The sequence below is a fragment of the Drosophila navojoa genome, chromosome 2 (assembly GCF_054131105.1).
Source record: "Drosophila navojoa isolate 15081-1374.11 chromosome 2, UAZ_NAV_1.0, whole genome shotgun sequence".
Taxonomy (NCBI): Eukaryota; Metazoa; Arthropoda; class Insecta; order Diptera; family Drosophilidae; genus Drosophila; species Drosophila navojoa.
This window is the reverse complement of record NC_142890.1, coordinates 32,927,457-32,942,066: the sequence shown is the minus strand read 5'-3', so window position 1 is coordinate 32,942,066 and position 14,610 is coordinate 32,927,457. Positions and strand designations below refer to the sequence as shown.

The 14,610-nt window shown below is 41.6% G+C and overlaps 1 protein-coding gene and 1 long non-coding RNA gene across 2 annotated transcripts in view; both read right to left on the bottom strand.

The window, feature by feature from the left end:
* Positions 1 to 14,610, bottom strand: part of LOC149092491 (uncharacterized) — a 192,042-nt gene that overhangs the window by 29,044 nt on the left and 148,388 nt on the right. The window lies entirely within an intron of this gene.
* Positions 1 to 14,610, bottom strand: part of LOC149092492 (uncharacterized) — a 182,797-nt gene that overhangs the window by 117,459 nt on the left and 50,728 nt on the right. The gene's annotated exons all lie outside the window — the stretch shown is intronic.

Sequence of the window (14,610 nt, the reverse complement as noted above, 5' to 3'; positions counted from 1 at the left end):
CCTGTTCGTCCGTCCGTCTGTCTGTCCGTCCGTCCGTCTGTCCGTATGAACGCCGAGATCTCAGAAGATATAAGAGCTAGAGAGCTGAATACCATACGCAGTACGAGTTTGCTTTATTTTTTCGATAACTCATCCGATATCTTTTTAATCGAGAATAATCGAAAAATTGATTTTGTTTTTTGAGCCTCATCGGAGTACTATTAGACGTGGAGACTTCAGATTTGCTGTGTATATACATATGATGAATACAAACATTTTGTAATCAACAGATTTTGGATACCACGCCCCCTTCGCCCCCAATTTGTAAAATACGTATTTCAAGTACTAGAGACTTGTGCTTTGGAGTGTACACACATTTTGACCATATAATTACACCCTGAAAATTTCATTAAGATCGTATGTTTACAAAATAAGTTATTCACCAAGTAAATTCTCATACTATTGCCCACACTGGAGCGCAGCCCAAGCGCAGTCGCTGCTTACTGCGCAATTAGCAGAGTGCGTGAGGGTGGGTACATATGTATGTATGTGTGCGTGCATAAAAGAAGTGCAGAATGATAAGAATATCAGCTTGGAGGGTTCAGGGTATCTCCTAGTCGAGCAGTCTCGACTAGAGTCTTCTTACTTGTTTTTTAATTGCATGCATATACAATGCATGCACACATAAGAACAGGTACAAGGGATCGAATCCCATTTTGCCCACTGAGCTTAATCAGGTACTACATTAAAAAAAAATTCATTTTGACAGGCAACCCCACAATCATTAAATTTAAATCAGGTGCTTAAATATAAACGCCAGTTACTTGGCATACATACATATCGTATGTAGGTGCGTTTACACAATTCTAAGTATGTGGTAGGCACACGCCATGTCCATGCTTATGTCCCATGCTTACACACATGCACATTCAAGGGATTGTAGTGTGCGTGTGCACGCTCGTCGCGAAAACTTTTTCGTTAGGAGCACCAACGCGAACGGTTTGAAGATTTCGGTATATTCCTCACACAGAAGGGACGAAACGGCAGTCTAACGCAAAAAATTTCAATATTTGTGAGCTGCTGCTTGTGCTCACATGCTTACATACATATACATATTTGAGAGAATAAAGAGCAGAGAGAACGAGAGAGAGAGAGCAGAACAAAAATTGCGCACAGAGGCATCTTTTATTCAACATTTGGCTATCTCGTCATGAAGCGGAATGATTGTGTTTCGTATATTTTCGTAGCCCGAACATAAAAGTGAAGAGCCGAACAAAAACGAAATTGATAGGCCTAGGAAGCAGATTTTTCGGTGTTTAAAAACATTGTACTACATGTCTAGACTATGCGTTGTTCATATATACATATATGTATACATACTAGCTGACTCGGCAACCGTTGATTTGCCATATTCATTATTTCTAAGGAATATTATACAAGCGAATTATGCTTTATTTATTACTAAAAATAATGATATTTAAAAAAAAATACAGCGCAATGGAATGCACAATATATTTTGGGCCATTTTTAGCTAACACAAACAAATTGGATGGTTTCCCGACGCAAGAGCATGCCACATATAGTTGTCCGTGGGAAAAACAGGGTGTTTCCAAATTCAACGCACATATGTATGTACATGTGATTTATTGATTGATTGAATGTGCTTGAATTCAATTGGTAGGAATCCTAAGGATTCGTAGCTTAGGTATACGATCTCCAACCGATTCCAGACACGTTAACAACAGGTGCATTGAATCTACGTATGTATATGTATGTATGCACTCTTTGGACCACTTTGGAATGAGCGTAATATTCAAAATCAGGCTCACTCTGAAATGCTACAAGCCTACTGAGAAAATTCCCAATGACAATGCAAAGATCCTCTATAGCAACACTAACCAGAGAGCACATAAATTGGAAACGTAGTGTAAAGCGTTTTGCACACTTTTTTTTGGAGATTTCGACCCACACAACTTCGTATTTGCTCGGCTCTACACTTTTAGGTATACGAAATATACACAATCATGTTGCTTCATGCGCTTAGCCGAGATGGTCGATGGCTGAACAAAAGATCCCTCTGTGCTCAATGTTTCCCTTGTTCCTCTCTCTCTCTCTCTCTCTCTCTCTCTCTCTCTCTCTCTCTCTCTCCCTCTCGGTGCTCTTTGCTCTCTCGACTATGTATATATGTATGTATGCATGTGAGCACAAGCAGCAGCTCACGAAAATTAAAATTTCTTCACAGCTAGAACCCATGTCTTCCCTTCTGTGTGAAGAGTATACCGAATTCTTCAAACCGTTAGCCAAGCTCGTACAAACTATTTACATTTTCGTTATTATTTGTATGAATAAATTTCGTTATTATGGTATGAAGCGTTGGTGCTCATAATAAAAATGTTTTCGAGACGAGCGTGCGCACACACAGTCTCCGTTGCTACATGTATTATGAGCATTTGTGTGCGTAGCTCTTGTTGCCTGTGCGATATCACTTGTAGAAGCATTTATATGCCTATGTGCATTTGCGTTTGTGAGTGTGCAACTAAGAATTCTTTGAACGATTTTGGGTTCGAATTGCAAAGTCGCTTTTATATTTAAGTACCTGATTAATTAAAGTGACAAGTGCACTTGCCAATACGCACACAGCACTCTCAGCCGCAAACGAAAATTGAAATTATCATGAAAAAGCTAGCATTTTGTATGAACGTGGCAAACGCTTAAGAAATTTTGGTAAACCCTTCGCTCAAAAATTTCAATTTTCGTTCGCGGCTGAGAGTGATGATTTCAAAGACCATAGAGAGCGAGAGAGAGGGACTGAGAGAAAGAGTAGCACAAATGGCACATAACTGTGCTTCATACGGAATCGGGACCATTTCGATTGAGCGCTCACAGCGCACTGTTTTTGACGGGCAGCATTTTCACTTCTGCAATACGAAGTATAGTGGTACGTCAGCTTAACAGTTTCGAGCTGTAGTGCAATCTAAATGATTTCGACTTCCATTTTTGACGGAACGGTTTGGACCTTTCAACAATATTCCATTCTCTATGTAAAAATCTTCATAACTTCCTTCTTTCACAATGCTTCTTATAATCCTAGTCCACTCATCTCTCAGTTGTGCTTCTTTTAAACGATGCAATAATCTATCACTTAGCAGCACATCGACGTGACGCATTTTTGATCCAGAACTATGTTCAATTTCATAATCGAAATCTTGTAAATTCATTGCTGGGGAATTATAAATTCCAAAAGGTACAATAGAAATTCACACTGCTCCTTCTGAGTAACAAACGAAGTATATTTTTGTGAACCTGGCTCTACTGGAACATGGAAAAATCCATTAATCAAATCTAAGGTAGTAAATACCGATGCCTGTTGCAACTTATCTAACACCCATTCCATATTGGGCATTGGAAAATTATCACGGACCACTTTCTCACTCAGTTTCCAGGAATCACAGCATAAACGCTTTTTACCATTTTTCTTGGAAACTAACACAATTGGAGAAGCGTATGCACTAGGCTTAATAATTTTCTCCGCTAGCCACTCCTTTATTTGTTTATCTACGGTCTCTTTAATGCAGTCCGCCATTCTTCTTGGATGCTGATATACCGGCAAATCATCAGTTAACAAAATTTTCCTCTCAATCGGGGAGCTCGGATTTTTTGTCGGATGATAAGAATATATTATTCGTCTCACTTCTTCTTGTTGTGATTTAGTCAAATGTTGTAACTCTAAATTTATTATCCCAACATCCTGATCCAAACTAAGCATGCACATATTTTTAATCTCACTTAACACTGCTGAGCAAGAACTACTTTCGGCTTTCTTTTCAACGGATACAACGGATCAACTTTAGATTTTAATATGGCTCCACTCCCAGTCATAACTAGATCGACAAAATTAAGAATTGTTCGGCGAACAATGGCCTCGAAAACAATAACTTCATCTGGTACTACGTGAAATTCGGTATTTATCTTCATATCCTCTATCTTCACTTCTACTACGAAGCTTCCAAAGGTTAATATCTGACCATCGCCTATACCATTCAAGGATTTACCGAGCCCAGACAATTTTCTTATACTTAACTTTTGGTATACGTGCTTTTGAATAAGACACAAATCTGCTCCAGTATCGAATAAGCCTTTCCAAATCACTGCACCGCAAACTATATTCTTCAGTTCTAATCCAGAAGGCATGAATGTACTCGACATCCTTTTGATTAAATTGCCTCCATTTCCTAGGCCAATTTTTCAAAGTATGAGAGTCAGCTCGTTTTTTAAAACATTTTGCTGCTTTCTTATCTGAAGACTCTCTTCTAACCACATCATGTCTTGTAATGAACGGATTCCGCGTTGGATTACGCAGCCTCTGATAACTCTTTATCTGTACCTTCAATTATTTAACTGATCTAGCTTGATACAAAAGCGTTTTATTTATCCTAGAGTCTGGTATCCCTTCAACAAAATAATCAATAAGACTCTCCTCATCTAAATCGCTTTTCATTGCTATATCCATCAAATTCACTAATCAACGCTGTTTTCAATTTTTCCCAGTTATTTATACCTTTCTGACTGCGAATAAACAACTTAGCAACACCTTCAAGTAATTGTTTTGCATACACAAACAACTGCAGCTCTGACCACTGAATTCCCCTGAGCTGTAACTGCACACTCTTCAATATCTGAAATCCACTGCTCAACATTCATTGAATTCGAGCCATCAAACTTATTCACACTATCTTCTATATCTTTGAGTGTAAACCACGATCTGCTTTATTCAAAATTACGCGCTAACGGAACTGTACTAATACTACTTTGCGTCCAGCGGTACTTAGTTGTAATTCTTCCAATTTGTCTCTCAATTGGCCAACAACAAGCCCTAAAATCTCACTTCGTTCCATTTTCTGGCTATTTATCAGTTTACGTAATCTATAAGTTTTAACTTATCACTTTTCGTTTTTAGAATTATTCAACTAATTGATTACGTTATGTTAGTTGACAAATTGTTCGCTTCTACTGAAGCTACACAATTAACTGGTACATACAAAACTTTTGGCGCGCAACAACAACCTAAAATTTCGTCATGCAGCCGTTCTTCTTCTTTTCTCACTGCTCGATTACAGCACATCCAGCTTCTATGACCTTGAGTAAGATCCACTCGACGCAACTTCGTTTTAACGCACAGCCACCTAGCTTGGGTTCCTGATGGACTACGTCCAGTTCCTCTATCCACCTTGTGGTCCGTCTGTGATTCCAACGATGAACCTCAGCACCAACGATCGATCTTGGAGCAGTACCGGTTGAGCCTCCAATTTGTGGAATTTTCATTTATTGAGTAAATTAAAAGTCAATTTAACGATTTTATCTTAATTTTAACTATGACGAGGTTCACAATAAATGTCTACAAATTTTATTATATTACTCATTCAGTATCATAAAGACTGATTTTAGTTACACTTATATTATTATATGTTGCTCTCTCTCTCTCTCTCTCTCTCTCTCTCGATGCTCTCTGCTCTCTCAAATGTTTATGCATATGTGTGTATGCATGAGCACAAGCAGCAGCTCACGAAAATTGAAACTTCTTCGCAGCAAGAAACCATGTCTTCCCTTCTGTGTGAAAAGTATACCGAGCTCTTCAAATCGTTTGCCAAGCTCGTACAATATATTAGCGTTTTCGTTATTATTTGTGGGTATGATAGCGTGGTGTTCGTAATAAAAATGTTTTCGCGACGAGCGGACACACGCACACAACAGCCCCTTGATACATGTATGAGCATCTGTATGCCTGTGCGAAGCACTTGCTGCCTGTAGCAATTTCAGAGACCCGAATTTGCATTTTGTAGATCTTGTGAACTACTTATACTGTAGAAAGAAATAATAACAAGTAATAAGACTCTAGTCGAGACTGCTCGACTAGGAGATACCCTGAACCCTCCAAGCTGATATTCTTATCATTCTGCACTTCTTTTATGCACGCACACATACATACACATGCATCCACCCTCCCGCGCAGTAAGCAGCGACTGCGCTTGGGCTGCGCTGCAGTGTGGGCAATAGTATGAGAATTTACTTGGTGAATAACTTCTTTTGTAAACACACGATCTTAAAGAAATTTTTAGGGCGTAATTATATGGTCTAAATGTGGGTACATTCCAAAGCACAAGTCTCTAGTACTTGAAATACGTTGTGAATTTGGGGCGAAGGGGGCGTGGTATCCAAAATCTGTTGATTACAAAATGTTTGTATTCATCATATGTATATACACAGTAAATCCGATAAGGCTCAAAAAACAAAATCAATTTTTCGATTATTCTCGATAAAAAAGTTATCGGATGAGTTATCGAAAAAATAAAGCGTATGGTATACACGAGTACGCACACAAAATTTCAGCTCTCTAGCTCTTATATCTTCTGAGATCTCGGCGTTCGTACGGACAGACGGACGGACGGACGGACAGACGGACAGGGCTATATCGACTCAGCTCGTCGTGCTGATCAAGAATATATATATTCTTTGTGGGGTCTCCGATGATTCCTTCTGCCTGTTACATACTTTTACACAAAACCATTATACCCTGATTTCCCATTTTCAATGGGTTCAGGGCATACAAATGACTGATCAAGTCAAGTGGTAAATTAGGAATACTTTATTGAATTCGAAAAGGTTTCGTCCTAAATACATAACGTTTACATAAAGAGTTCTGTCGCTAAAAGCAGCGGCAGAACGAGAGTATATAGCATGCCGTATGTATGCCTATATATGTATGTTTGTATGTACATGCAGAAGGCATATACACACATATATTCAAGTGTTTGAGCTACGGCGTGGACGAGAACGTAACAATGCTTACGTTGCAGATCCCACGCTGCAGGCCAGTCATATATAAGTGACCATTCATATTACGGCACTTATATATAGCTGTTATAATATAAACGAAGCAACCAAGTGTTGCTATGTTGTGAGTACGATACTCTTACTTATTTTGGGCATATGTCTATTTCATATATTGTATACACTACAATAATGTGAGCATATGCTTATACGACATACAACATACTACAATACTTACATACATATGTAGATATGTTTGATTGTGTGTATGCGGGGGCCGTGATGCGCACCAATGATGGGGTAATCATTGTAGAAGCATTTGAGTGCCTATGTGCCTTTATATGTGCGTGTGTGTATGTTTATGTATGTATGCTTGCGACATGAGCATTGACGTGTGCCTATGACAACTTAGAATTGTGTGAACGATTTTGGGTTTGAATTGAAAAGGCGCGCTTATATATATATAAGTACGAGCTTGGCAAACGATTTGAAGAATTTGGTATAATCTTCACACAGAAGGGCAGACATGGGTTCTTGCTGCGAAGAAATTTCAATTTTCGTGAGCTGCTGCTTACACATTTCAGAGAGCAGAGAGCATTGAGAGAGAGAGAGAACAAGGGAAACATTGTTCAACATTTGACCATCTCGGCCGAGCGCGTGAAGCGAAATATATTGTGCTTTCGTATATTTTCGTAGCTCGAGCCGAGCTACGCCGAGCGAATCTAAAGCCGTCTAGAGTGTTAAAGCCCCAGAAAAAGCGTGCAAAAAGCTTTCCACTAGTTGTCTAGTCTATGTGTTGTCTGGTCAGTGCTTTTATGAATCCTACCCCACATACATATACTTATCGAGAGAGCGAAGAGCACCGAAAGAGAGAGAGAGAGAGAGAGAGAGAGAGAGAGAGAGAGCAAGGGAAACATTGAGAATAAAGAGATCTTTTGTTCAACCATTGACCATCTCGGCCAACAAAATGATTGTGCTTTCGTATATTTTCGTAGCTCGAACCTTAAAGTGAGGGGCCGAGAAAATACGAAGTTGTGTTGGTCGTAATCTAAAAAAAAAGTGTGCAAAACGCTTTACACTACGTGCCCGGTCTATGTGCTCTCTGGTTAGTGTCGAAGGGGATGAGTTATCGATATGCATGCATATCCATGTTATAATCATAATCTAAAAGTTTTATGCAGCTAGTCAATCGACAAAAAAAGTTAATAAATAATTAAATTTCCACACTGCCGCCAATGCGTGCTTATGCGTGCCTATGGCCTAAGCGCTTCAAGTAGTTCCCAAAAGATCCATTTCCCGAAATATTCTGCGAAAAATAAAATATAACTTTGCTGTCTTTGCAGTTTACCCATGGTCCTAGCTCCGGGATGAGCGTGTGTATCCGTCGCCCTTAAGTAGAGGTATTCCACCTTCTTTGCCATTGTGAAATGCTGTTCGCACTGAAGGCGTTGCGTCGCGCAGTCGCGTTTGTATTCCGCTCCACGACTTCGGCGACCAAATCCACCAGTGGAAACATGCCGACTATGACGAGCGCCGTGATATCGGAGACAATCCTGAAAGCGCAGCTGACTCTCCGTCGTTGCTGTTTAGGTCCCCGCGTGTTAGGCATAATTCTTGAAAGAGTTCTACAAGAATCAGCTGCTTTTATATACATAATTTAAGTACTCGCGGAATGTTTTTTTTTGTGTCTAAAATTACTCTAAGATACTTTATCGCCCTCTTTGACGCGATGGTGACGCTGCCTAACTTTATATTGGCTTTTTCCACTTTTTTGCAATTGCTTACTAGGACGACCTCCGTTTTGTGCGCCGCTAGCTCGAGTCCAGCACCTGTCAACCAGTTTCGTATGCGATTGATACTTTCGCTGCACATATCCTCCTTGCCTATAGCGACCACGGCTACATCATCAGCGAAGCCAATGTGTGTGCGCACCTGCTGGTAGTTCCAAGCGCAGTACGCCGTCGTATATGACATTCCATAGGAGAAGCCCCAGCACTCCTGCTGGCATTCTTAAGGTCGAGAGTCGCAATAATGCAGTTTGCTGCGTCCCGAGCTTCCATCTTGTGCCCTGGATGGATGAAGCGGCCAGGCAAACAACTTTATTTAGCGCGTCTGTTGTTGACCGGACCTTCCAGAAGCCAAATTTATTGGGTGACAGGCCTTAGGCACTAGCAATAACAATCTTCAGTCTAGAGTAAATCAATATCTCAAACAGCTTTCCCATGATGTCTAGGAGACAAGTCGGTCTGTATTAAGATGGCTCACCTCGTGCTTTGCCAGCCTTGGGTAGCAATACCAGGTTCTGGATTTTCCCTGCCGCTGTGAACGTTTCCTGAATTAAACATGCAGTGTATAATTCGACAAACATACTTGGGTGCAAGGCGGGGGCTAGCTTTAGCGCACGATTTGGGATCCCATCCGGTACTGGAAATGAGTTAGATCTAAGACTTTTGAGAGCTACCAATCGTCTGTAACAAAAACAATATGGGTGCTCGTTGAGCCCAGGTTAGCAGACACGGAGTACGAATGGAACTAAATCTTTCTGGTAAGAGCGTTCCCACAATCGATTTAAGCTCAGTAGGCTTCATCTGTTTACCGTATAGTCTTTTAACTACTATCTTGTATGCCCTGCCCTAAGGGTCATATTCGGCTGTCTCACACAACTCTAGGAAGTATTCTCTTTTGCTTGCCCGAATGGCCTTCTTCAACTGTCTTCTAGCTGCCTGGTAAGCTAATTGTTTTTCATAAAACGTAGACCTACCGCGAACCCCTTGGTAGCCTCTTCTTGACTGAATGCATTTGCGTCGAATATCACCTATTTTTACATTCCACCAATACTTAGGCTCCTTTTGTTGCGTGAACTGCTTGCGGCGAAAAATGCTGCTATTACCAACTGTTCCCAGCAACTGAATGGCCACTGAAAAGGCTGCAGGAACAAAAGTATCCAACCGACACGATTCCCTCCACAAGGTTGGCACCCTGGCAGGTGGCTCACCTATTGTGGACAAGAGTTCCAAATGATCGCTGCCTCAATAGCTAAACAATGGCTCCATGCTGCTTCCCGAAAGAGGGTGACAAAAGTAGTGTCAATCCAGCCCGACTAAAGGTGAGCTCATGACCAGTTATGAGCATTGTAGCATCCAATATCGCGAAGAGCTCTAGAAGGATGCTACCTCTGGCATTTGTTGTATGGCTACCCCATTCTAACTATACATATATAAGCTATAATGGCTTTCCGACCCCTAGTATCCTCGACAAACTCGATCACCGTTGTGAATTCACTGAGCTGCATGCTGGAGGCTAGGTAGCAAATGTAGAGCCATAAGTTACCGTATCGACCACGAAGGAACCATTAAAATGCATTCGAAAATGCATTCGTTGAGTTGCCACATACCCACAACACAGCTTTGCCATTAGCGTCTGTTGACCATGTCCATGCCATGAAAGGCTACGTTTATACATTTTATGATCTGCTCTAGTTGATCTTGGGCAGCAACACAGTGATTTAAGTTAAGCTGCAGAAACCTTAACATGTCCAGAAGCTGCCTACCGAATGGTGCGTCTTTTTTTCGTCTTTTCAGACGCAGAGGCTACATCATGGTGGCTTGGTGCATGCTTTTGCACTGTGAATCATCTCTTCACACCTGAAACAGGCACCCTTTAAGTCACAGTCAGGGGCTGCAATATGGATGGAGGCACTTGAAATAGCGTTTAAGCGGACCACTAAAAGCTGGCTGAAGCGATTTAATAGCTTCAATGGGGAGAGAGCTTGCCTTCATCTCAACTCTGATTGCCTCTAAGATCTCTTCCTTGCTTGCTATCTTATCTAGATCACGGATCCCGATCAGAGCCGATTCTGTAAGTGTATCTACCGCACGGTCGCCCTTACTTACAGCTTCGCGCAAGGCCTCAGCGCTATGCTCCGGCTTTCTATAGTTGAAAAAAAAAAGGTCTCCCTTAGCTGTCTTTCTAATGCCTTGAATGTCGCCGCTCAGATGTTTTAAATTTGGGTCGCTCTTGACTACGCGAATCATGTTCGCAAGGCTGCAACCACCGACGCCTAAAATCGCAATTGCATCAGTTCTGGCTCGTTTTTTGTTCGCTACGCTTTTATTGGGCCTCGTCTTTTTAAATGGAGTTTTTTCTCTGTTTCCAGGCAACTTCCCTAGACCGCTTGGCGTATTGCTACCTATTATCGTACTTATACTCGCTGGCGTGGCGTGGTCTGCACTCCGCAATTTCACCCGGTTGGTTGCAGAACTTTTCGGCTGTCTTTTGGAGATTGACTAACCCAGCCAACTTCTCTCTCATTAAGACCCCTCTCCCTTACCCCAAAATAAGGCAGACAAGCCCTCTAGGGTAACTTTTATTTGAGTTAACGCTTCTTTTAGTGACTTGGGGTTCTGGCACCAAGCCATTAGGGACTGCTTAGAAGTCCACGGCTGCGGCAAAGCACTCTGTTGTTTCTGCCGTGATCGCTGCATCGAGGAACGGCCGAGCGAAAGCTTGCAGCTCGTCCTTCAGTGCGACTTCAGTTCATTCCACTTTCACAGGGAAATGTGCGAATAATTATGGAAATATCAGCTCGAAGAGATCAGAGCTGTAGTCAAGCAGTCTCGACTAGAGCTTTCTTACTTATTTTGCCCTGAACTAATTGAACATTTTCTCAGGAGGCTTGATACCAGTGACAGTTTTCCGTCAGTTTAATTTGTGTTAATAATTTATTAAATTAGAGTTGTTCTTATCGAACCCACTTGACCTGTGGAACAAATACAAAGATAACATGTCAGAAGACATTTTATGTCGAGTTCGTGTCAAGAAATCCCGATCTTGAGGCGAATCAGGAGATGCATAGTCTTGCTCTTGATCGAAGATATGTGTTACCTCATATGCGCCAGTTTGTTAGTTAGGCTAGAATTCCAGCGCCAGATGGCGGAATGAATCACGCATCACGTGAACGTTTATATGATCCACATGAACTGATCCAATCAGTTAAACGAATGTACTATTGTTGAATCCTAAGCAGAGGGAAGTCTATGATACACTGATCAATGCAATTGATGATGGAAATGGTGGCTTATTTTTTTTTATGCCCCCAGAGGAACTGGGAAGACATTCCTCATGTCATTGGTCTTGGTCACTCAGCGTTAAAATTGCCAGTAGTTTTAGTAGCATCAAAAATTATCATATGGGACAAATGCACGATAGCGCGCAAAGGCGCATTGGAAGCACTAGACCGAACATTAAGAGATCTGCCTCGAGATGTTTTGGTGGTTCAATGAATTTAGTATCGGTGGGATGGGGTCACGAAAACAAGGCAACGCTACGTTGCTCATCTAGAGACCTTCAATAGCAATCCTTGTCCCTGGTAATTCAAGTTGACACACAGCCTCTACGATAGGCCCCACTGGATAGCGATTGGGCAGCCGATCAATCGTGAACTAATGTGTGCAGCGACCTTAGAAGAAATAGAAAGATGGAGCTTACTAAAGTGAAATCTTCGACCGACCCTTGATTACGAAAAAACACGATTTTGGAAATGTTCGCTCCTGGGCTGACAGGTGCTGCATTCTAGGACCTCAGTAAGCACGAGTGACATGCGGAAATGGCTTCTGGTTCAGAATCTGTGGCGAAAAGTCACCAGAAAAGGGTCTTCAAAACTAAGAGCGGAAAAAACTACTTCGGCACCTGCAGTGAAGCCGAAAGCAGTAGCACAGCCAGCAAGAAAAGAGAAGAAAAAACCTCCCCGCACAGAAGCAGCCCTCATAAAACCTGAAATTGGACAAAGCTACGTAGATATTTTTTATGAAGATAAAGAGAAAGAATAAGAAAGCGCCGGGACCAGATAATATACCGGCAGAGATACTGAAGGTGATAGCATCAGGACGGCATGCTATTCTCCTTAGTATGTATAACGCATGTCTAAAAGAAAGGATATTCCCAGAAGCGTGGAAAGAACAGAGAGTGGTGCTCATTAGCAATGGCAAAGGCGATCCCAACTCACCTTCGGCTTATCGCCCATTGTGTATGCTAAACACAGCGGGGAAGCTGTTAGAAAAGCTCATTATACCCAGACTACTCGCCGCAGTAGAGGCCGCAGACATGGCTCAGCTCTCGAGGCTTAGAACTTGCCACCAACCGAAATAGAGATGAGACGAAGACTTCTCATGGAAGCGACAAATGCAATATTGTTATATGGAAGTGAAGTATGGCGAATGTAAGGCGAAAACCGATGGTGTCAACGAAGAGCAGCCTTAGGGATAACATCGGCTTACCGCACAGTCTCCGGGGCTGCCGTGATTGTGATAGCAGCAGTCATACCGGTTGAACTGCTTGCCCAAGAGCGCAAAAAAATATGGAATTTTCGGCAAAGAGAATTCTCAGAACAGGCGGTATACGACAGCAAACCATAGTCTCGTGGAAGGCGAGATGGTCATGCGAAAGGTATGGAAGATGGACCGCTAGAATAATCCCCGATCTAGAGAAGTGGATAAATAGAAAACACGGTGAAACGTCGTTCTATTTGACACAACTACTCTCCGGACATGGATACTTTCGAAAGTATCTAAATAAGATGGGGAAAACTGCTGAATCCAGCTGTATTGAATGCGAAAATGCAATGGACGATGAAGAACACACTTTTTTCAACTGCAACAGGTGGTCGGAAAAAAGAATTGACCTGCAGAAAAAGTCGGTGAAGTCAAAGTAGAGACATTATTACAGCAAATGTGCAGTAGCATAGATGCTTGGAAAAAAGTCTATGACTTCGCCGAAAAGGTTCTTCGGCGGAAGAAGTATGACCTGGACGCAGGCACACAGAAGGCAACGCTCATTTAGTGCACAATATGGGGCTCCACCTTGAAGGTTAATTCGGGATAACTCCTGGCTCTAAGGTGATTCAGAGTGACGACCTGACTGACGGTGAATAAAACATTTTTTCCTACCTCAACTCACAAAAAAAAAAAAATTTATTATCTGACGATTTTCGACAAACACTTCCAGTAACTCAAGAAATGAAGGCCTTGCCTCAAATCTGTGACGATATGTAAACAAACTTCAATTCTCAGTGAAATTTTGCAATTTCGCCTCATCAAGTATTTCCGGATTTCATTGCTAACTACAAAAATACTAAATGGTTAAGTGAGCGAGCAATTTTGGCGGCTAAAAATAAAGATGGATGACCTCAATTCTATAATTCAAAATCGAATTGTAGGTGCTCTGTATTCATTCAAATCTATTGACTGTAGGAAATGCACAATTTACAACTGAAGGTTGGCTCGGTAGTTATCATGCTTAGAAATTTAAACCAACCAAAGCTGTGCAATGGAACCCGTTTGGGGATAAGAAAACTGATGAGAAAAGTGATTCACGCGTCGATACTCAAAGGGAAACTTAAAGATGAGGAAGTTCTTATTCCAAGGATTGCGATGAATCCAACAGATATGCCCTTTGAGTTTAGGCATTGACCAAACAACACATAGACTACACATGTAGTCAAAAGTTTTTCAACACCGAAAAATCTGTCTCCTAGGGCCTATCAATTTAGTACTTGCTCGGCTCTTCACTTTTAGATTCGGGCTACGAAAATATACGAAAGCACAATCCTTCCGCTTCATGCGCTCGACCGAGATAGTCAAATGTTGAATAAAAGATCCATCTATGCTCAACTTTTGTTCTTGCTCTCTCGCTCTCTCTGCTCTTTGCTCTCTCAAACATGTATATGTATGTATGCATGTGAGCACAAGCGACAGCTCACAAAAATTTTAATTTCTTCGCAGCAAGAACCCATGTCTTCTCCTGTGC